At 40.6% G+C, this 16,279-nt stretch overlaps 1 long non-coding RNA gene across 1 annotated transcript in view; it reads left to right on the top strand.

The window, feature by feature from the left end:
• Positions 1-16,279, top strand: part of LOC132384843 (uncharacterized) — a 159,179-nt gene that overhangs the window by 80,147 nt on the left and 62,753 nt on the right. The window contains exon 2 of the long non-coding RNA XR_009509014.1: positions 8,291-8,395. This is a non-coding gene — a long non-coding RNA (uncharacterized LOC132384843). The remainder of the gene's footprint in view (positions 1-8,290; positions 8,396-16,279) is intronic.

Genomic DNA, 16,279 nt, shown 5'->3' with positions numbered 1-16,279 from the left:
AGAGCTGTGTTCAGCGTGTTCAGGTGTGCTGTCATGTCTACCATGAAGTGTAGCTTTTCCAGCCACTCTGGCTGTTCCAGCTCAGGAAAGGTGAGACCTTTGCTGCCCAGGAAAGTTTTCACTTCTTCCAGACACGCAACAAAGCGGTTCAGCACCTCCCCTCTTGACAGCCACCGGATTTTGTTGTGCAGCAGGAGATCAGAATATGCGCTTTCCGAGCTCGTCCAGTAACGAACGGAATTGACAGTGATTTAAACTTTTTGCCATTATTTTATTGACAATCTGAATGACAACATCCATTACTTCTGTGCATTCCGGAGGAAATGTTTGAGCGCACAGTGCCTCTTGGTGCAAGATGCAGTGAAAAGTCAGCAGCTTTCTGTCCAGCGACTTCTGCAGTAAAGCCACAAATCCCTTGTGCACTCCTGTCATACTTGGTGCCCCATCAGTAGCTGCTGACACCAGATGGGTGGTCTTTATTCCTTTGGCTCTTAAACAATTCAAGACAGCCTCACAGATGTCCTCCCCCCGTGTTTGGCCTTTTAGAGATATCAACTCAATCATTTCTTCCTGTGGCCCGGCAGAGTTTACATACCGGCGGAACAGCGCTAATTGTTCAATATCACCTTTGTGTTTAGAATCGTCACAGGCAATCGAGTAGGCCACAGCTTAATTGATGTCTTTAATTTACTGTCTTGTGATGTCTTCTGCCATTTTTATGGTTCTGTCTTTGACAGTCTTTGCAGAGAGGGGCATATCCCTGATTTTCTGCACAATTTCACTCTTGTTTTTAAAGTCCGTGAATAGATGTCCTGAAATCTTAATGAAAGAACCTTTTATATATTCACCATCTGTAAACTGCTACCCGTGCCTGACTATTTCCTGAGTGGCAACAAAACTAGCATACGTAGTTGATTTTACAGACTTCATCCACTTCTTGAAATGATTTTTGCTCAAATCAACCTTCCGCATCAGTTCCGAAACGGCTTTTTTCCTCTCATCTCCATCCGGATATTTTTGAGCAAAGGCTGCGTGTTTATTCTGGAAATGTCTTGCGACTTTTGACTTTTTGTTGTTTGCTAGTTTCTCATTGCATATTAAGCATACCGGTAAACCAGTCTCGTCAGCAATGAAAGCAAATGAATCTGCCCATGTATCGTTAAACGTTCTGTTTTCTTCAGTCACTTTTCTCTTTTTAGAATTATCCATAGTTAGCTGACCTTGGATCGAAAAATTAAAGAAATCGCACACTGGCGGGTGTCAGGCATTGGCAGTGGTGACATATATTAATAGCGACAAAAAACACATTTTATTTAGATTGTACAAGATCACCATAATCTTCAAATTTAGAATTACATTTCAAAAACTAACAAACTAACATAAAATACATTTTAATTAAATACTCATAATTTATTTTCCAAAGCCACAGGGAGCCGCAGCACAGAGATGAAAAAGTCGCATGCGGCTCTGGAGCCGTGGGTTGCCGACCCCTGTCCTAGACTCTCCCACTATTGGGAACTTCATATGGTTGCCATGTTGAGTGATTTTTTTTTGTGTGTATTTTCCGACTTGAGGTTGAAATCAACTTAAGGATGTCCGTATAAAAATAATCAATTCATTTCCTGAAGATGCTCTGTAATAAGAAAAGAGAAAGAAAACGCAATGGAAACAAATGGAGCATCACTTTATCATGCTGATGTAGGGAGATTAGGAAGAAAGGGATGGATGGTTCTTTTCATTGTTTGGGAATAATGATTGCAGGAAATGTGGGTATGGCATGGATAGCAAAGAGATAGAAACATAGAAAATCTACAGCACAATACAGGCCCTTCAGCCCACAATGTTGTTCCGAACATGTACTTACTTTAGAAATTACATAGGGTTATCCATAGCCTTATATTTTTTTAAGCCCCATGAAACTATCCAGGAGTCTCTTAAAAGACCCTATTGTATCTGCCTTCACCACTGTTTCTGGCAGCCCATTCCACTCTCTGCTTTTTAAAAAAAAAAACAACTTACCCCTGATATCTCCTCTGTACCTACTTCCAAGCACCTTAAAACTGTGCCCTCTCATGTTAGCCATTTCAGCCCTGGGAAAAAGCCTCTGACTATCCACATGATCAATGCCTCTCATCATCTTATACACCTCTATCAGGTCACCTCTCATCCTTCATCGCTCCAAGGAGAAAAGGCCGAGTTCACTCAACCTATTCTCATAAGGCATGCTCTCCAATCCAGGCAACATCCTTCTAAATCTCCTCTGCTCCCTTTCTATGGTTTCCATATCTTTCCTGTAGTGAGGTGACCAGAACTGAGCACAGTACTCCAAGTGGGGTGTGACCAAGGTCCTGTATGCTGTAACATTACCTCTCAGCTCTTGAATGCAGCCCCACAGTTGATGAAGGCCAATGCACCGTATGCCTTCTTAACCACAGAGTCAACATGCGCAGCAGTTTTGAGTGACCTATGGACTCAGACCCCAAGATCCCTCTGATCCTCCACACTGCCAAGAGTCTTGCCATTAATACTATATTCTGCCACCATATTTGACCTACCAAAATGAACCACCTCACATTTATGAGTTGAACTCCATCTGCCATTTCTCAGCCCAGTTTTGCATCCTATCGATGTCCCACTGTAACCTCTGACAGCCCTGCACACTATCCACAACACCCCCAACCTTTGTGTCATCTTGGGAAGAATGACTTCCTGATTTGTCAATCTATTTAAATTAAAGAATGGTGGGAGACATTGTGTTAGATTTGATATGGCTTTATAAATCTTCAGTTTTCTCTGTGTAAATGTCTCCCTGATAATGAAGAAAACATGTGACATTCTAACCTTCTTGGGTTGGGACATTGAATACAAGTGTAAGAAAGTCGCACTGCAGCTATAGAAAACTTTGCTTAGGCTACACTTAAGAGTATTGTGCAGAATTCTGGTCGACCTGAAAGGATGTGAAGTCTTTGGAATGGGTGCAGAAGTAGTTTACCAGGATGGAGAATATGAGCTATAAGGAGAGGCTGGACAAACTTGGGTTGTTTTCTCTGGAGAGTCTGATACTGAGGGGAGATTTGAAAGAAGTTTATACAATTATGAGCTAGGGTAGACAGTCAGAATATTTGTCAGGACAGAGATGTCAAATGTTAGAGAACATGCATTTAAAGTGAGAGAAGAAAAGTTTAACGAAGATGTGTGGGGCAAGTTTTTTTTTTGCACAGAAAATGGTAGGTGCCTGGAATGGACTGCTATGAATCGTGGTGGAAGCAGATGTGATAGTGGTATTTAAAAAGTATTGGACACATGAATATACAGGAAATGGAGGAATATGAATCGCATAGAGGCAGAAGTTTAATTAGGCATCATGTTCAGCACAGACATCATCGGCTGAAGGTCCTGTTACTGTTCTGCACTGCTCTATGTTCTGGATTTTCCTGGATTCTCTGCAGCCAGATGCATGCCAGAAAAAAATCAGTTTGAGATGCAATCAGGAAATTAAGTATTCTAATGTATGGACTTTGTAAAGGAGATAAATTGGGACACTGATTCTAATATTTGTATATTTGTTAGAATCAAATATATTGTTCAGGAATGATGGCAAAATACTTGCAGGTCAGACAGCAACTGTGCAAGGAGAAACCATTAATGCTTTGGGTTGTTAGCCAGTTCTGATGAAAGATGTTATATATTTGAGGTTGGACAGTGAACTGCACTGAGCACATTAGTAAGCTTGAACTGTATTAAGTGTAGAAGACGAGCTTTGAAACTGGTTTATATTCTGGACTGACAACAAGTGGCTTTCTCATCTTATGCCCACATAACATATTTACATCTTATACAAATACACTACAGAAGGTAAAATATTCGCTGCTACTCCATCCACAGATGCTACTTGGCCTGAAAGTTTTCAATTATTGAAAAGCAATTGAAGTTTCAGCATTTTCTATTTTTATTACCTTTCATTTGGAATGGGTAATAGGGTTTCAGTGAAATGAGTTTTTGTAGTGTTAGAGTTGTAAAGAAAAGCACACTGTACAGTTATTGGTCCTTTACCTTTGTTATTAGAAGGATTAGTTCAGGCTGTACAGCAAGTAGATGAGGGTTACACTTTGGTAGTTGCAGTACTTGGGGGAAATTATGGACCTTTTATGTGTGGCCTTTTGTGTGCAGTAGTCTCTTTTCCCATGTTGTAGTGGTGTTGGTAGGCTAAATATTTGTAAAAGTTAAGTTTTTATTGTTTTGAAAGTTTACTTGAAGCTGTTTTTCAATTTCTGCCACAAATTGTTTCCGAAAATGATGCCGACCAGTAGGTTTCATTTTGTTGCAGGAACTGAGACTTGTGTTACTCTATTCATCCCATGAACTACCTCACAGAAAGTTGCAAAAACATAAATGTATTTCAATAAATAGTCAGGGGACTAGCTTAAATTCTTAGCTCATGACTCTTTTTGACACTGAAATTTATATGAACATACATTTTCAATTTTGAGATTTTAGCATGGAGCTGAAATGGAAGTTTGTTTTTTTCCCTAGATGGTAAGTCAACATGCAGCTATAGCTGAAATACTATATTATAATTATAGGGTGTATAATATTGAGTCATATTTAGTAATCTTAAGCTAGTCATTGTTAAACTATTAAAACTATCAGCTTGTCTGAGAACTTTATTGCTTCAAGAACTTGGAGGTATTAAAATGTCCTCCATGTTAGTAATAAATCAGGCTAGGAGCTCCCCTGATGCTTAACCTGAATAATAGTGGCTGCTGTAGAACTGTACCTAGCAAGTCTGAATATACCTCCCTTGTTGAATTACCTTATTTGGACCAGGCTGGAAACAAGAGTTCTGCAATCCATTTAAACTAGGTAGATTGGAAAATATTTCAGCCAGGATTCCCACTTCTGATGGTTGCCCAATAAGTCCTGTGAGTAAAGTAAGCAATGCAAGGATTGGGTCTGCTGTGAGGTCCCCTGCAATGGATTAACATGCCAGCTCTCTTGTGTGGGCTGTTTCTTAACAGTTCTCCAAGTGTATTTGCATGCAAGGTAGAGTGATTATATTCATTATTTTAATAATGGTGGATCTGGTTTTGTTTTGTTGACTAACTATTGCTTCAGAGCCCAAGGTTTTGTTTCTTTCAGCTGCTGCCCATAGTATTTTTGCAGCCTATTTTTAAACTTGCAGTTTATTGGCAGGTTAATAGACTACTGTACGTGCAGGCTGACATGTGCAGTTGATTCAATATACAGGACTGGATTTTGTGAGAGCTTTGAACTCAGTTAAAGTTACTTTCAAGGGTTGTTGAACTCCTTGGTGAATCGGGACTGGCGTGCTTTAAATTGGCAGGAATTTTGTATATTTTGGCTTGGAAGTGGATTTCACAATGTCTAGGAGAAACACACTGTTCCTCTGTTGAATCTGTAGGGAACATAAACAATAAAACAAACAGACAGAGAGGGGCCCAGCTCATTGAGATATACTCACCAGCTCAATATTTGTCTATATTTTAATTTTCATTTATGGCTGGTACTTATTATGTGTGAAAGTAGGATGCCTATACTGTGGTCATGCAGCATTTCATGTTTTGAGCCTTCGTTCTATGAAACCCAAAAGATTGGGGAGCTGGTCCATTTTCTTGTCTGTCTTGTGCCCTCTATGTAAATTACACTGGAGAAAATATAAGGAATATATTAAACAAAAATATTAATTAGGACAGGTGTATTTTTATAGAGATATGGAAACATTTACTTTAATATGTGGAGAACAGAGGTCCCACAACACCTACTATTCTCCATCTTAATAACAACATTGAGCTAAAATTATTTGGTTTTTATGATCCACTGTTAGGGCTATACTTCTTTGCTCTGTTGAACCCTACCCTAGTTTGAAAACCTAGCGTTTATAATCTTTTATGTTTGCCTAAACACTTTTCTTAGAAGTCTTGGATACACCAGAATGTCAATTTGCTTGAAGAAACATTGCTGTTGTAATAATGCCCATAAGTATAGGCATTATTATCTGTTTGGGGTGTTGATGTGGTAGATAAGGCAATGATGTAATTTTTTTTATTGTCACATGTACCAAGAGACATTGAAAAGGTTTTGTTTGCATGCCATTCAGAAAGATCATACCATACAAAAGTGCATTGAGATAGCACAAAGTGGGGGGAGGGGAGCTAGAGTGAGTGCAGTCCAGGTAGGGTAAGTGCCAGGACCATGACAAGGTAGATTGAGAAACCAAGAGTTAATTGTTAGTGTATGAGAGATCTGTTCAGGGGTCTTACAACAGCATGTTAAAAGCTATCCTTGAGCCTAGAGGTACATGTCCTCAAGCTTTTCTATCTTCTGCCTGATGGGATGGGGGTGGAGAAGAGAGAATGATCAGTGTGGGAAAGGTCCTTGATCAAAACTGGTGGTGATGATTTTTCTTTTGTAGATTAAACATGTCGGGGATTTGAGTTTAGTGTAGGACAGGGGTCGGCAACGTTTACCACTGAAAGAGCCAATATGGACCCATTTCCCACAGAAAAGAAAACACTGGGAGCCACAAAACCTGTTTGACATTTAAAATGAAATAACACTGCATACAACGGTTTTTTTTGCCTTTATGCTATGTATAAACAAACTATAATGTGTTGCATTTATGAAATTGATGAACTCCTGCAGAGAAAACGAAATTACATTTCTGCATGCAACAAAAACATTTTGAACTCCGAAAAAAAGACATTGGGTTGAAGGTTACTCCATAGTTAGCCTACCTTGGATCGAAGAATTAAAAGAAAACGCGCACTGGCGGGTGTCAGGCATTGGCAGTGGTGATGTATATTAATAGCGATAAAAAACACGTTGTAGCGGTGTAGCGCTACACGCAGCGCTAAAATAAAGACACTGCAGTCAGAGTTAACTTTATTTGAACTAAGCAGCCTTGCTTTAAAGCCTCCCTCAACTCGTCCCCGTGGGCGCAGATGCTCCAAAAGACACGTACTCACAAACCCCGGTAGGCTATCTCCCTTAGCTGGAACGGTGGCTAATTGTGAGCCGGTTCGGATGTGCCAGGAAATGGGGTCTCCACAACGTTTTTAGATTGTACAAGATCACCATAATCTTCAAATTTCGAATTACATTTCAAAAACTAACAAACCACGGGGAGCCGCAGCACAGAGATGAAAGAGTCGCATGCGGCTCCGGAGCCGCGGGTTGCCGACCCCTGGTGTAGGAAAATGATGCTGAGGTGTAACATCAGCCAGAAACATTAATTGGCAGAGCAGGTTGAATGGCCTACTTGTACTTCAGTTACTCATTTTCCCAGCTTGCCCCTCTGGTGCCCCAACCCAGGACGTCCTCCACCTGGTGAAAACATGCCCTCTCACCAAGGTCCAAGACAGCTTTACCAAAGTCCATCGATGCAGCCACAACTGGAGGTGTGGCTTGACAAAAAAACAAAAGTGTGAAGAGGAAAACACCTGCCATACGAAACAACAACAAACTCTTGTTTCTTGCACCTCACTCCATTCATTCCACCAACCACTGGCAGCAGTGACTTTAGATGTTGAGACCCTAAATCTGCAATTCCTTTGTTTTATGGAGTAGCCCACTCCACAGTCAGGCAGTCACCTGTTCCTAATTAATCTCTGCCTTTAAGGCTGTTACTATGTGCAACCACTAAATGATCCCAGGAACAAAAGGGTTAGCATATGAGGAGTGTTTGATAGCTCTGGCCCTGTACTCGCTGGTGTTTAGAACAATGGGAGTGGGTGGCAGTTGAAACCTACCAAATATTGATAGGTCTAGATAGAGTGGACTTGGAGAGAATGTGTCCAACATTGGGAAAGTGTAGGACCAGAGGGCACAGTCTTAGAATGCAAGGATGTCCCTTTAGAACAGAAAGGAGGAGAAATTTCTTTCGCCAGACGGTGGTAATTGCCACAAGATGGCTGTGGAGACCAACATATTTGGTATATTTAAAGCAGAGGTTGATAGTTTCTTGATTAGTAAAGGCATTAAAGGTCAAGGGAAGAAGACAGGAGAATGAGATTGAAAGGGAAATTAAATCAGCCATGTTCAAGTGGCACAGCAGACACGGTGGGCCAAATGGCCTAATTATATGATCTCACCACATTTGTTTGATAACTTATTCAGCATTCATTTTGGATCCTTGGGGCATGTTGTTGTATAAATGCAACTGTAAATTTCTAATATTTTTGACAAAAAAGATTCTATGGTGGGTGTGACAGGATGTGTGAACAAGTGGTGTTTGCAATGGTTCATTTTTTTTTGTTTTCTTTCTGTGTAGCATTTTGCAGTGTGTGTTTCACTTGAAACAAGGCTTGAGAAACTCTTGATAACTCCTTCATCTGTGCTGCTGCTTCACATCTGGTTTGAGTGTTCACCTACTCAGGTAAGCAAGCACAAGTTATTGTTGTATTTGTTACGGTAGCTGCAATAAAACACAACCTCAAGGGATAGCCACGATGGCAACAAAACATAGAAGCCAATCTGAAAATCCTAAAAATAAACCTGAAGTAAAAATAGGAATTGCTGGAAGTGTTCAGCAGGTCAGGCAGAAGAAATGGTGTTAATGTTTTAGGTTGAAAACCCTTTGCTTTTGCTTTTGACCTAAAATGGTAAATGCCTCTGTTTCCACAGAGTGCTCCCTGCCTAGTTGAGTGTTTCCAGAAATTTCTGAAGTGTAGCATGAAATTGTTTTAAAATGTTTGAATTTTTGTTGGTACTAAATAATATTACACATTGAGGAATCTATCTGTGGACCTGTCTGATTTATAGTTATTTAACTCTGGTTTGTCATCTTTAGTAGTCCTTTGGTGTGGAGGATGACTTTCTTCTGCTCACAATTCCGAGAGTTCTCAAAGCTGAAGAAGCACATGCAGTTTCTGTTGTAGGTGAGGGAAGAGATGCTTGTCTGGATGGTTGCATAGGTTGGTTGTTTGAGAGGTTCTGTGCCTTCTAGTCTCACCTGGCCTGTATGTACGCCATCTGTCAAAGAAACACAATGTTTTCTCAGATCCTATATTTCCATGAGTAGCCAGGGATTTCCCTGAATTGAAGAGGACGAAGGGAAGTTTTAAAAACTTCACTGAAGCAGGTTCTCTGTATTCCTGGAAATCTCTTATTATAATGGAACTTGATTTGTATTTGGGAATGGGGTTGGCATGAGAATGACGTAAGTATAGAAAAGAGGATCGTCAAGCTGAATGAACTTACCCCATGTAGCCGAGAGTGAAAAATGTATGTCATTGACTCATTTTCTAGCAACACTCTTGAAAGAGATACCAGAGAAATGAAGAAATGTGAGGGAAAAAATGGTGGTTAATTTGGGTATAATATGGGGAAGGCTCCCAAAGAGATTATGGCTGCCCATGCCTCATAGCACAGTTGATTAGCAAATCACATAACTTCATGAAAAGTGTTTTTGAGAGTGCTATTGAGTAGCATTTGCTTGCCAATGCCTGGTTTGGATTTTGACACAGTGCCCCCACTCTAGACGTGATCACAGCTTAGTTGAGGTAGGAGATAAATTGTGGTGTGAGCAACAGTCCTTGGGCAAGCATTTAAATAAATGCAGTGTCAAGGAGCTCTACTTAAATTGAAATTGAAATACTTAACTTGAAATAAGTGAGCTTTGAGAGGAAAACACACGAATGGTTGGGGTCATTCCTTGCACAAAGAAAGATGCTTGTGGTCATTGGATGTCAGTTGTCCCACTTCCAGCACTTGACTGCAGTATTTCCACAATATGTCCTGGGTGCAGCAATCTTCATATGCTTTTATCACTGACCTTCACTCCATAATAAGTTCAGAAGTAGGGTTCTTTTCTGATGGTGAAACAATATATAATTTCAAAGTAGTTTATTATCAAAGAACATGTATGTCACATATGCAACCCGAGAGTTGTTTTCTTGCAGGCATATACAGTAAATTCTAGAACTAGTTGAATCAATGAAAGACTGCGCCCAACAGGATGGTCAAACAACCAGTGTGCAAAAGACAGCAAACTGTACAAATACAAAAGAAAAAATAATAAATAAGCAATAACTGTCAAGAACATGAGAAGAAGAGTCCATGAAAGTTGGTCCATAAGTTGTTGGCACAGTTCAGTGATGGGGCGAGTGAAGTTGAGTGAAGTTATCCCCTATAGTTCAAGAGCTTGATGGTTGAGGGGTAATAATTGTTCCTGAACCTGGTGGTGTGGGTCGTTGGGCTCCTTTACCACTTTCCTGATGGCAGCAGCGAGAAGAGAACTTGGCTGGGTAGTGAGGGTCCTTGATGATGGGTGCTGCTTTCGTGTGACTGCACTCAGTGCAGATGTCGTCAATGCTATGGAGGGCTTTACCTATGAAGGGCTGGGCCACATCCACTACTTTTCGTAGGATTTTCCGAACAAGGACAATGGTGTCTCCATACCAGGCTGTGATGCAACCATTCAATATGCTTTCCACTACATATTTATAGAAGTTCAATAGTTCCTTTTAATAACAGAGAATGTATACAATATACAACTCGAAATTCTTGTTCTTTGCAGACATCCATGAAAACAGAAGAGTGCCTAAGGAATGAGTGACAGTAAAAATGTTAGAACCCCCCCCCCCCCACTTCCTGACCACATACAAGCAGCAGCAAACAACAACCCTCCCCCTCCTCACTTACTTTAGCCAAAAATGTTTCAGCACCCTCCATCCACCAAGCAGGTAACAGCAAAGCCCTCAAGAAAGACCATGATGTGCAGTACAACAAAAACTATTCATTTACTCGACAATTTGACATACCACAGGCTCTGTCTCTCAACTTAATAGGTGCCCCCCATTCACAGTGAGAGGGGAGAGCAAAAAGGCAGACAGCTCGCTGATTTCCGGTGCTAAAGTCTGCTGCATCGCTTTTTCCAAGTTCTCTGACTCGAGAATCAGCCACAAACGTAACCCCCACCAGCAAGAGAAAGAGAGAGCAAGTGATTTGCTGAGTACAGGGCGCCCAACAGCTGACCCGCTATTTTATTTTCTCCCATGATGTTTCAGTCAGTAGCACTGGCATAGAATCAGTTTGTTCCCAAAGCCTTGGAACCCCGAAGGAGTGCTTGTCTTCTAGGCCACGTCCTTGGGATATCGAAAAATGGCTGGTTGATGAGCCCTGGGAGCAAGTCCCACCACTGCAAAGACCTAAAGTTTGAGTGTAGCTCTAGGTCAGGGTCTTCTACAGAACCCCATCCACCTTGAAAAGGAAAACGAGAGACATTAAAGGTAGAAATTAAGCTGTTTCCGCAGATGAACTTGAAGAAGTCGCTGTCAAACACCAATGTAGCTCCGCTGTTGTCAGAGTTTTAGATGTCATGCCAAATATTTGCAAATCTCTGCAAACAAAGCTGTCTTAAGACCTGCATGCAGAATGATCAAGTCAATTTTCAGTCCTGCTGAAGGTTCTCGGCCTGAAACGTCAACTGTACTCTTTTCCATCTGCTGCTTGGTCTGCTGAGCTCCTCCAGCATTTTGTGTGTGAACCTTACTACAATATTCTTGCAACATGAGTATGCTTTTCAAAATCACTTTCTTCTTCCCCTCATCTACTTTGTAGTATAGGGTGGACACACATCTCTTCTCAAGCCACCCGGTTACTTTTTCTCAATGTTCCATATAAATATATCAATCTAATTTATTTCACATCGAATTGATTTCTAGTTGGAATAGAGATTGTTAGTCCAGCATTATCATTTGGTCATAATGCCATTTGCACAGACCAGGTACCTGTAACCTTCAAACCCATGTTTCTCCCCCAATAGTGAGACTTGTTTTTACAATTGGATCCTGCTTATTCTGTATTCCTTTTACTACTGGCTCTCAGACTAGATTTAGTTCTGCAAGAAAGTGATGATCAAGTTCAGTTTTCCAATAGGAGAGAGGTGCAACTTCTTTAAAGCAAATGAATAATTCTGCTTTGATATTATCATTTTGGACATAATCCAGGAACTTCTCCGTGGATTGTCACCTTGTTGTGGTGGAGAGGCTTGTGTGGTCCTGAGATCCCGAGAGCGATGCCGTCTGGAGCTATGCTCCTGGTAGGGTCACCCATGGTGATAAGGTTGAGGGTGAGGTCCCTGACAAAGAACAATCCAACCAAGACCTCAACGGTGGAACAGGCGGACGAAGTTACTTCGAACTCAATGGCTGTGGAGGTAGATGAAGGCTGGAACAAATCCATCAGCTCCAATCGTTGTGGTTTCCATGCCATTGGAATCAGTTGGTTGATTTGTGAAGTATCGTGTGCTTCTTGGAGTGCAACATCAAGTACACGTTAAACAAATACACGCATAGGCGTCTTCGCGCTGTGGGCCACATCTTCAACTGATCAACAGAACGAAAACCATCATCCTCAACCTTGGGATAGCCATGTCGACGAATCTAGGAAGTATTTTATTCAAATTAGAATGAAATTTTCAAGGAAACTGGAAATCCAAACTGCTTTGTAGGGAAGAAGTTATAAATTGCAAAGAGATTTTTGGCAGTGTTATTATGGGGTTATGTATGGTTTTCTTTAAAAATCAAAGTTTGAGTACCATGAAGTATCTGGGGTGTATTGTAGGTCTTGTCTGTATTAGAAAGGTGTGTGTATGAAGTAATTAAATCAGCCATTCAGTGGTGCTAGCGATAGCTTCACTAATGTTGATGGATAAACTTCATTTGATAGTTCTGGCAAGTTGCCTGTGTATTGCTGATAGTAATGATCAGTTTGTCGATTTGTGAGAGTGGGAATTGTGATGGTGCAGCCACAGATGGTGTTATGGGAGAGAGAAAAGAATTTATGTTGGAATTTGGTAAAGCTTAAGCCATAAAACTGCCAAAGAACTGAAATTATTCCGATTGCGAGACTCATTTGAAGTGATCCTGGTTTTGTCTGTTCCAATTGAGTATAGAGGGCTGTGGAAACAAGATCATTTTTATCAGCTGCCGCTTCCATTATTTGTTAATTGGATACAACTGCATTTTGAGATTTTCCTTCTCTATTTCTGCACCGTTGCAACAGAAAGCCTTGTTAATGAATGCAGAATACATCTGTACAGAAACTAATCACTGGGGACATTATTATCTCTTGAATATAACATGACTGAGGGGCTACTGTCAGATAATTGACTATCCAGAAAAAGAGTTTAATTCCATTTGATTATGTGTTTTTTTTTTATAGCCTTAGATCCTACCTGGGCCAAATGTGATCCAATGTTACACCATTTCCTTATCATGTACTTCTTCAGTGAAGTATAATATTTCATGGCATTGGCAAACAACTTGTGCATTTATCCAGCTGTACAATACACTTGTTAGCAAAGGTAGTTGGAACTTACTGAATGATTCTTTCTTTTTAAAAAAGGTTCCTTTTGGAACAACACACGCAAAATTGCTGCAGGAACTCAGCAGGTCAGACAGCATCTATGGAGAGGAATAAACAGTTAATGTTTTGAGCTGAGGCCCTTCAATAATGGCTAACTACTTTTGTAAGAAAATATTACTTTTTAGAATTAAAATGTTAAAAGTAAAGTAAAGGGGCTTTTTGATTAACAGGATATTGATTTTTGATGATAAGATGATGTTATTACATGTAACTTATTTCCATGAATGTATTCCTCTCTTGCATATGGTTAAAAGGCTGGGTGGTCTTGTTATCTAAGATGCTGCTCCAAAATTAATGAAAACTGTAGGCTTCTTTGCTGGTTACAAAAATGTCTGAATTTAGAGTTAATGGAAGATAGATGTAAGTTTATTTAAAAAGAAATCTATGTTTATTTCCAGTTGCACAACTCAGCTTCCAAACTGAAGATCAGGTAAAAGACCAGTGTATCCACTATTGGTGAATCATTGAAAGCAATAACAGATATGACATTTGGGGAAAAATTAATCCATTGACAGAAATATTATTGTACAAGTCTGCACCTCAACAACACAGACTGAGTGGCATGAACTTGAAAATGAATGAGTTTTCAAAGAGCAAGAACGACTGAACATATGAATTTCCCTTGTTATAATATTGCAAACTTTGTATTTGCCGAAAAATATAATTAGTTGTAGTTTCAAGCAGAAATACTCTCATGTGGAATAGAATACCGATGTAAACAAAGGTTTCAGGTTTGATTTTTCACTTTGGCTGGGTAACTGATTTTACTTCATTGTCAGAGTCTGAAGCCTATGATTCCACTCCAGATATCTGAACGCATAAGTCCAGGGCTGGCATTTCAGAGGGAGTGCTTCATTGTTGGATGTGTCTCCTTTCAGGTGAGGCCCATATTTTCTATCAAATTAATGTAAAAGAACCCATTGCAATATTCCAAATAGGTAAGTTATCACAGGATTCTTGCCCAGTCTATTCTCCCCTCCTCAGTCATCTTCTAACATCCCAGGAGTTAATCTGGAGAATATTCTCCCAATCACAAGTATTTCCTTTATTCGGTGGGGAGATCACAGGGTCCTAAATAGCAATAGGAATAATAGCAATAACTCAAATTCTCCTGGGCAAATGTACTGTTTTCTTTCCTAGTTGCTGTGCATATGAACCATGTACAAGGACATCCAAGTTCTTTTGAACACAGACCTTTCCAGTCTCTTGCTGGTTATATTTTTTTTAAAAAGCCTCTGCTTGTTTGTTTTTCTATTTCTGCTACCATATTTTTCCACATTATGTTCCATCTACCAGGCCCTTGCACATTCACCCAGATTATGCCCCTTGAAACCTGTCTACACTATCCTCACAACTAACTCTGCTGCCTTAGTCTGTATCAGTAATCTTAGATAAATTATGCTTGGTCTCATTCAAATCGTTGATTATAAATCAGAACAGCACCAGTCTCCAAGTCACAGCCTTCAAACGCAAGGTGAGCCATCCACTGTTCTCTGTTCATTAATAACTAACTCTGGGGTTCCGGTGACGTCATAGTCGAGAATGGCAGCTTAAGGCACGAGCTGCTCCAGAAAAATGCGTATTAAGCCCTGTTAACCCATCAAATAATAATATTTTTCGAAAAATATTTGAACTGAAAAGAGGGGCAATAATGGGGAAAAGGAATGGAAATTAAAAAAAAGCGACGCTGTGGAGCCTGCGGCTGAAAGGAGTGCAGCGGGCGGCTCTCCTACCCGACCGCGTGCTAGCGAGGTGGACACTGGGCCTCATTCAGGTGAAGCGGCGAATGTGATCGAAATCCTGAAAGAAATAATGGAGGTCCAGAAAGATATAAAGCAGCAGCTCCGTGATATTAAGTCAGAGCTCACCAGCGTCAATCAAAAAATAGCGGTGGCAGAGACTCGAATTGAGAAGGTGGAAGATTGAGTTCAAAATGTGGAATGGATACTGAGTAAGTCGATAAAAATATTAAATCACCAAGAAGGTAAACTGCTTGACCTGGAGGGAAGATCACAGCGGAAAAATATCAGAATCTACAACGTTCCCGAAGGAGCAGAGGGCTCATCTATGACGGAATTTGTTGGAAAGTTACTGCGGGACACGCTGGATCTGCCCCCAGCTATGAAGCTGGAAGTTGAAAGAGCCCACCGCGCGTTAGTCCCAAAACCTACCCAGGATAGAAAGCCACGCTCAATAATAATTAAATTCCTTCGGGACAGCACCAAGGCGGAGATTCTACGAAGAGTTTGGAGTAAGAAGAGAGTGTTTTTAGAGGATAAATTAATATTTCGACCAAGATTCCCCCCCCCCCCCCCGCGGTCCTCCAGAAATGCGAAGAATACTCCGAAGTAAAACGAGTACTAAAGCAAAATAAGATCAGATTTCAAACTCCATACCCTGCTAAACTTCGAGTGTTTTATGACAACAGGACGCGGTTGTACCAGACAGTGGAAGAGGCATCTACAGACATGAAGGCCAGAGGGTTGCCCGTCAGCATGACCAAAACGAAGGAAAGCCTGGCTGAGGAATTATCCCGCTCTGCTTGGGAAATAGTGCGAGAAACGAGAAGGCAGGAGACGGGAGGAGGCCGAGAGAAGTATATCAGGAAGAGACCGGGAGTTTCCCAAAGACAGTCCTCACCCCCTTCAGAAGAGCCATAAGGTTTGGTTAACTTTAAAAATGTTGAGAAGCTAAACGGAAGCAAAAATACACGGTGATATACCTATTTCGAGAAATACTTATTATAATATGGATTTTATATTCTTTATTCGCTCACTTACTCCTTTTTCCCCACCAAAGTGAGAATATATATGTGTGCATATATGTGTATGTATGTAATGTGTGTGTGTGTGTGTGTGTGTGTGCGTGCGTGCATATATGTGTATATATA

This window comes from Hypanus sabinus, chromosome X1, assembly GCF_030144855.1.
Source record: "Hypanus sabinus isolate sHypSab1 chromosome X1, sHypSab1.hap1, whole genome shotgun sequence".
NCBI classification, from domain to species: Eukaryota; Metazoa; Chordata; class Chondrichthyes; order Myliobatiformes; family Dasyatidae; genus Hypanus; species Hypanus sabinus.
The sequence above is the reverse complement of the archived record's forward strand: the minus strand, read 5'-3'. Positions and strand labels throughout refer to the sequence as shown.